General features: G+C 36.5%; 1 long non-coding RNA gene across 1 annotated transcript in view; it reads right to left on the bottom strand.

Moving 5' to 3' along the window:
* The window catches only part of LOC118762824, a 20,812-nt gene extending 14,856 nt beyond the window's left edge, over window positions 1-5,956 (bottom strand). Inside the window, exon 1 of the long non-coding RNA XR_004998573.1 lies at window positions 5,788-5,956. This is a non-coding gene — a long non-coding RNA (uncharacterized LOC118762824). The remainder of the gene's footprint in view (window positions 1-5,787) is intronic.
* Window positions 5,957-6,234: the final 278 nt, after the last annotated feature.

Raw genomic sequence — 6,234 nt, 5'->3', positions numbered from 1 at the left:
GTACTAGGCTTACAAAGAATAAGTCCTGGGGCCGATCTGTTCGACTAAAGGCGATGCTTCAGCATGGCCGCAGGCAGATGACTGAAACAAGTAGAAGAAATAAAAGAAAAATATATACATACATACACACACACACACACACACACACACACACACACACACACATCTACTTCTTAGCTCTCCTGTGTGACCCTTCTGTCCGGCATTCGCCATGAAAGATCGGTAGCCACTACACACATTTTTTCTCTCCTTGTTTCTTTCTGTGTTCCTTTCTGTGGAAGAGCGTAGGCTCGAAACGTTAAAGACTTTTTCAATTCTGTGCGTTATACTAATACATCCGTTTGTTTTTTACACCACCTGGCTTCGTCTTTTTTTTTTTCGTGAATTCTCCCCATACACATATATATATATATAAAAAATTTTTTTTTAAATAAATGAATAAATAAAATAAATAAAAAATATAAAAATTTTTTTAAATAAAAAAAAATTTTTTAATAAATAATTTTAAAAAATAAAAAAATAAAAAATAAATAAATATATAAAAATATAAATAAAAATTAAAAAATAAATAATTAAATAAAATAATAATAGAAATATATATATATTTATAATTTTTAAGTTTAAATTATTAATTTAAATAATTTTTTTAAATTTTAACTTTAATTTAAATATTTTAATTGGATTTTTATATTTATATTTTATATTTACACCAATATTAATATCATTGCTCCTATCATTCCAATTACTATTATTATTTATTGATTTGGCTAAATTCATTTCAACAAACTCCTTTAACTTCCTGCTATTATGATCTGCAATACTTTCAGCCAAGTTTTTTCGTAGTTCAAAAGGCAAATTTAACCGATTGTCTATTAAATTTAGTTGATCAACTATATTTAGTTGATGATGGGAAATTCTTGTCCAGGGCCATGAAGAGTGTTCCTGACATATCGGCAGCTATTTGTTCTCCGTGTGGGCACTGTAACATGTAGTCTGTGTCAAGCAGGCTCTCCGCTTCTAGGTTCTTATTGTAGTTAGTATTTCTTAATATATTTCCATCATTCATTCTTTTATAAGAACTACCATTATTATCATCTCCATTATCATCCAATTTATTGCCACTGGCATTATTATTACTACTATCAATATCATTATTATCCTTATTATAATTCATACGCTGCATCGATATTACAGTAAGTTTGCCCCCGAGTTACACACTGCTATTCTCACTTTTCATATCATTATTTCCATTAATTACAGTTTTTTCACAGTTGCACATCTTTTTTCTATCACTATATCTATTACAAAGATTTATCCTACTATTCCATGTGTTAAGGTATACCTTCATGTATTTATTCTAACAGTTATGGTGATCTCTATCATTATTCACCAATTTCTTTTCTGTATCTTTATATATTAGGTTGACAACTAAGTTCCCGCCGTTTTTTTTTTATATTTAAATTATTTTTTAAAGGTTTAATAAAAAAAATAACGACTAATTAATCCATAATGTATTCACCCTTGTTGTTTACAAATTCTTCCCAACGTTCAACAAGATTTTCAATACCTCATTGGTAGAAATCACCCGATTTCGACTCGAAAAATTGATCCAACCAAGCTCTCAATTCTGCATCAGTATTGAACGAAGCTCCGTGCATAGCATTTAAAAGAGATAGAAAGAGGTGGAAATCCGCTGGCACCAGTTCAGGAGAGTACGGCGAGTGTAGCAGCACTTCCCAGCCATGGTTTTGAATGGCTTTCTTGGTCATATTGGCGATATGAGGGCGGGCGTGGTCGTGCAGCAGAGGAACTCGATGCTGCCGATTACGTCTTTTCTCTTGAATAGCCGGTTGAGTCGTTCCATCTGTTGAACATAGAGTTCCGTGTTGACCGTTTGGTTCCGTTCAAGCAATTCGTAACGGATAATCCCTTCCAAGTCCCACCATACGCACAACATCGTCTTACGCGGATGAACATCTTGTTTCACTCGCGGTGTCGCTTGTTTACCGGGGCTAAGCCATTCCTTACGCAGATAATATTGATATACAGGCACCATTTTTCGTCGCCAGTAACGATTCGGTAAAGAAATCGTTGCTTGTGTCCATGAGTTGAGCGGTGACGAGGAAGCAAACCAGCGGAGATTGTGGCTCGTTGGTTTTTGTTGTTGTCACCCTAAAGCATGCGGAACTCAAGCTCCATACTTCTGAACCTTTCCCATCGTGTGAAGATGCTTCTCTATAGCAGTATGGAAGCATTCCATTTTCTCTGCCAGTTCCCTCATCGTTTGATGAGAATTTTCAGGCAAAAGTTGGTTTAATCGCTCTTCGTCGAACACAACTGGACGGCGAGAATGAGGTGCGTCTTTGAGGTCAAAATATCCATTTTTGAACTTAGCATAGCAATCAGGAGCGGTTCTTTCAGCTATGGCACTCTCTCCATACACAGCACAAACGTTGCGAGCAGCTTTTGCGGCATTAGAACATTGATTAAAAGCAAAAAGAAGGAGGTGTCGAAAATGCTCGTTTTCCTTAACTTGACATTCCATTTTAATGATCTGAAAATAGACAAAAATTAACTAAAATTAACTAGAAAAAAACAAACAAAATAGATTCCAAAATGATTCAAAAATAGAATTCTCGAAAAAAATAGAATCCAAAATTTAAAAACTCAATAATATCCAAAATTTTAAAAAACGGCGGGAACTTAGTTACCAACCCAATATATTCTTAATCACCTCATTAGGAACATAATGTAGTGTGTTTGTGCGTGTATATATATATACATGTATGGATTTATATGTACACACACACACACACACACACACACGGCACACACACACACGAACATACATGCATATGTTGCTTATTCATATACGTATATTTGTGTGGTAAGGAGCTTGCTTACCAACCTCGTGGTTCTGAGTTCTGTCCCACTGCGTGGCACCTTCAGGAAGTGTCTTCTACTATAGCCTCGGGCCGACCAAAGGCAACATATAGATACATTCAGCTGCAATATATATTATCACGTTAAAGCTCAACGCGTACGCACGTGTATACATATTCACACAAGACACATACTCAATTATACTCACGCATATACATGCATATACAGGCGCAGGAGTGGCTGTGTGGTAAGTAGCTTGCTTACCGACCACATGGTTGCGGGTTCAGTACCACTGCGTGACATCTTGGGCAAGTGTCTTCTGCTATAGCCTCGGGCTGACCAAAGCTTTGTGAGTGGATTTGGTAGACGGAAACTGAAAGAAGCCTGTCGTATATATGTGTGTGTGTGTATGTTTGTGTGTCTGTGTTTGTCCCCCTAGCATTGCTTGACAACCGATGCTGGTGTGTTTACGTCCCCGTCACTTAGCGGTTCGGCTAAAGAGACCGGTAGAATAAGTACTGGGCTTACATAGAATAAGTCCCGGGGTCGATTTGCTCGACTAAAGGCGGTGCTCCAACATGGCCGCAGTCAAATGACTGAAACAAGTAAAAGAGAAAAAGAGATATAAGCATACACACATACATACATATATACATATGCAGAAGCATATACACACACACACACGTGTGCGTGCACGCGCGCATGAAATAATAGACGTTGAAAATATACTGAGACTGTTTAAGAATATTGTATGTAGCTACGCATGCACACTTCTCTGTTTATATGTTTGTATGTACAAGTATAATATTCAACAATCTTGAGCATACGAATAATTGGGAAGCCCTTCAACGCTGTTTCGTGTGACTCTATTTATATACAATAGTATATTCAAGATGCCACTGGCACACAAGCAAAAGGTTAGATCGATATGAAGAAGTTTCAGAAAGAAAAACAGAGTTAGTTGCTATAGACAAAATAAGTATAAATTGAACGGCAGGCACTGATGGTTTCCTAACAATTCTCCTGTAAACGTGTTAAGAAGAAAAAATCGGCGGAATTCAGGTTTAAGCAACCCCTTATAACCACTCTCTTTACTCTCTCTCTCTCTCTCTCTCTATCTCTCTCTCTCTCTCTCTCTCTCTCTTCTCTCCTCTCTCTCTCTTTCTCTTTCTCTTTTACTCTTTTACTTGTTTTAGTCATTTGACTGCGGTCACATGCTGGACCATCGCCTTTAGTCGTGCAAATTGACATCAAGATTTATTCTTTGTGAGCCTATTACTTATTCTATCGGTCTCTTGCCGAACTGCTAAGTTACGGGAACGTAAACACACCAGCATCGGTTGTCAAGCGATGTTGGGGGGACAAACACAGGCACACAAACACACACACACACACACACACACACACACACACACAACACACACACACACATATATATATATATACATATATATGACGGAATTCTTTCAGTTTCCGTCTACCAAATCCACTTACAAGGCTTTGGTCGGCCCGAGGCTATAGTAGAAGACACTTGCCCAAGGTGCCACGCAGTGGGAATGAACTCAGAACCATGAGGCTGGTAAGCAAGCTCCTTACCACACGGCCATACATACACACATACATACATACATACATACATACATACATACATACATACATACATACATACATACATTCATACACACATACATACATACATATACATACATATATATATATATATATATACAAAACTACAGAACATTAATACTCATTAGATGTAGTAATGTTAGTGTCCGCAAGCTAAAACCGTATGAGCAAAATCAATATATATAAAAGGATTATATATAACAAGGGCACATTTTCAAAGACACCGGCTTTGCTAAAGATAGGAGTCAAAACACTCCGAAACCACGAAAGTTAACATCGTATTTTCAGAGGTATGGTTGCAAAAACATTAAGTGAAATAAGGATTGCGTCTTACCTCTTACTAGTAGACTTGACTGAGGAGAATCAAGCGTGTTTTTGGCGCTAAATTCGAAATCATTAACTGACATTCCTGCTTGCAATTTCGCAGAGATAAAACGCAATCCTTATTTCACTTAAGTCTTTTTTCCAATCATGTCGTGAAAATATAGTGTTAACTTTTGTTGCTTCGGGGTGTTTTGACTCCTATTTTTAGCAAAGCTGCTGTCTTTGAAAAAACGCCCTTGATATATATAATTCAGATCTTTTCGGTTTGAACGGCAGTTTTTAACATAATTTCTAGGTAACTAAAAAATTTTAAACTTCGTATACTGGTAGAATGTGTTTATAAAACATCTTTTTTCTCTTGGCTTTATTGAGAAAATTCTATAGTTTGTAAGATATTTGTTGTTGTTTTTCTTCATTTCTGCAATTTCAAACCATCGATGACGTCCATTGAGGTAAACAACATTCTGTGCCGTATGAATATGTCCCTCGTTTAAGAAACAGATTGGATTTATTTACATTTCTGAAGAAAAAAAGATACCCTTTCTCCCACCCCTAACCCTAACCCTAACCCTAAAATAGATTGAAATGCAATAGATCGATACTAGGGTCATAATTATGGGTGCCAATTTCATATGACACCGCTAGAAAAAACTGCCGTTCAAACCGAAAAGATCCTATAATTCTTTTATATATATCTATTAATTTTGCCTATGCGTCTTTAGCTTGCGACCACTAACATTAATACATCTTATGAGTATTAATGTTCTCTATTCATTTTTGTGAAACAATTGTATTCATATCATTCGTTTTTTCCTCAGTGCGGCTTCGGCACTGAAACGAACACAGGCATTGGTTGAAAGTGATATATAAGAGTTTGTTACTAGCAGATTTGACTGAGAAGAATCAAGCGTGTTTTTGGTGCTTAATTCGAAATCATGATATCAAGTGAACCTTCTTGCAATTTTACAGGGAAATGATGCAATCCATATTTGACTTAATTTTTTTTTCCAACCATACCTGCGAAAATATAGTGTTAACTTTTGTGGCTTCGAAGTGTTTTGACTCCTATTTTTAGCAAAGCTGATGTCTTTGAAAAAGAGTCCGTGTTATATATAATTCTTTTATATATATCTGCGTGGCACCTTGGGCAAGTGTCTTCTACTATAGCCTCGGACCGACCAAGGCCTTGATTTGGTAGACAGAAACCGAAAGAAGCCCGAGGCATATATATATATACACACACATATACACACACACACACACACACACACACACACACACACACACACACACACACACACACACATATATATATATATATATATGTTTGTGTGTCTGTTTGTGCCCCCCGCCATCACTTGACAACCGATGTTGGTGTGTTTACGCCTCAGTAACATA

Source organism: Octopus sinensis, linkage group LG3, assembly GCF_006345805.1.
Source record: "Octopus sinensis linkage group LG3, ASM634580v1, whole genome shotgun sequence".
In the NCBI taxonomy this organism is placed as follows: domain Eukaryota; kingdom Metazoa; phylum Mollusca; class Cephalopoda; order Octopoda; family Octopodidae; genus Octopus; species Octopus sinensis.
The sequence above is the reverse complement of the archived record's forward strand: the minus strand, read 5'-3'. Positions and strand labels throughout refer to the sequence as shown.